This window comes from Wasmannia auropunctata, unplaced genomic scaffold (genome assembly GCF_000956235.1).
Source record: "Wasmannia auropunctata unplaced genomic scaffold, wasmannia.A_1.0 LD336061.1, whole genome shotgun sequence".
In the NCBI taxonomy this organism is placed as follows: domain Eukaryota; kingdom Metazoa; phylum Arthropoda; class Insecta; order Hymenoptera; family Formicidae; genus Wasmannia; species Wasmannia auropunctata.
Genome location: NW_012026829.1, coordinates 77,127 through 78,798, shown reverse-complemented (window position 1 = coordinate 78,798; position 1,672 = coordinate 77,127). Strand labels below are relative to the sequence as shown.

Sequence of the window (1,672 nt, the reverse complement as noted above, 5' to 3'; positions counted from 1 at the left end):
TTTTTGTTTCCGGCCGAATTTTATGTCTATTTCTTGTCTTTTTCTTTCGCACGCGGGAATTCATCGTGCCGTCGGATTATCCGCGCTTAATCGCGTTGAATCAGTCGCGTCACGTCCGTATTTTTCTTACCGAACTGTATCATCTTTTTTTGTTCTTCTACACTGTTTCTTACCGCCCTTTTAGGCGGGTAATAAACCACCCCGTTATTATTTTTATTAATTTGGAGTACGAATTCTTTCGCCCGCCCCGCGCCATCCCATCGCCCTTTTGCTTCGCCCTGCCCCTCTGCCATTATGTAGAGCCGGCCGGCCCTCGTGCGATCGACTTCGGGAGCGGCGTTTGACGGTCGAGTGTCGTCGCGGTTAAGGATTTCGTTCGCGCTATCGCGTAATCGTTACGTTTCGCGAGTGACGGGACCTAGAGCCCGTCTGGCGCCCAGTGTTCGCGTCGCCGCTCCTCGTCGGTCGCCGGAGGGACCCATCCAGGAGGGCTGCCACCTTCCCTCTCCGGAATCGTACGCGATTTCCACATCATTGTTTGATCCGTGCTCGTGTGAGTTACTTAGCTCGCGGGAGCACATGACAATATATACATATATATATTTATATATGTTATATATATATATATATATATATATATATATATGCTGAAAAACATTATAATATAATCGCGACTATTCAATATTATTAATTATCTTCGCCAACCATAAAATTGCAATATCCATCAATGTTTAATTCCGTGGGACAAAATTTTGTTATTATACTTCCTTTTAACTTTGTTATTATGGAAAAGCTACATTCTGCGCCCTTATTTACCGGGACTGATTTTGACAGCTTTAGCTTTAACTCTAAATCAGGTCCCTCAATAATAAATGTACCGTTCCTCAAACAAACCGGCAGCGAGTTGTGGAACTTAGCCGTAGCGTGGAGAATTTTACCGACCACCGCGTCGTTATGTAACTAAATAAAAAAAATTATTTTTTACAACTTTTATAAAGTATTTGCTGTATTTCTTCTTCTCAATTTTATCTTCAAATCTTATAGGTATCCCAATAATTGCCATGATTTTAATGATGGGTTTCATGACGGGGACATCTTCCTTCACAAAGTAGTCGAAGCCCGTGTTCTCCACGGTGGCGAGACAGACGATTTTAAAGATTGCATTGATCTGACAGTCTCGGACTGTACTCATGCCAGAAAACGTTCATGTGAATTTCTTCAAGCATTCTTGGTCGGATCAATTTATCGAAATACAATGCTGTCACCGGATTGTCTTCTTGGCCAGTGTACAGCACAGTTTCCAACCTCAGAAATCCAGATACAGTGTACGCTTTTGTAGATTGTAGACTATTTATCACTAATGTAACGCTACCGGAAAGTGTGTAAGAAAAATTCCGAATGAGTAAAATAAAATAAAAGAAAAGCGATAAAAATAAATAAACATATTAAAATTAAATTTAAAAAAAAATAAAACAAATTTAAAGAATTCTACATAATTTTAAAGTACCTGAAAGTGTTTCCAATTCTGATACTGTGCTTTTTAATAGCGAATTTGATATCATTGAACTCCTTGTTGTGATAGTAATGCGGATAGTTGAATAGAAAATTGCTCATCGATAATTGCCACAGCGTATCCAATATAACAGCACGTTTTTCAGATGGTACTATAACA

The 1,672-nt window shown here is 39.6% G+C and overlaps 1 pseudogene; it reads right to left on the bottom strand.

The window, feature by feature from the left end:
* Positions 1-687: 687 nt before the first annotated feature.
* LOC105450476 overlaps positions 688-1,672 on the bottom strand; it is a 6,081-nt pseudogene continuing 5,096 nt past the window's right edge.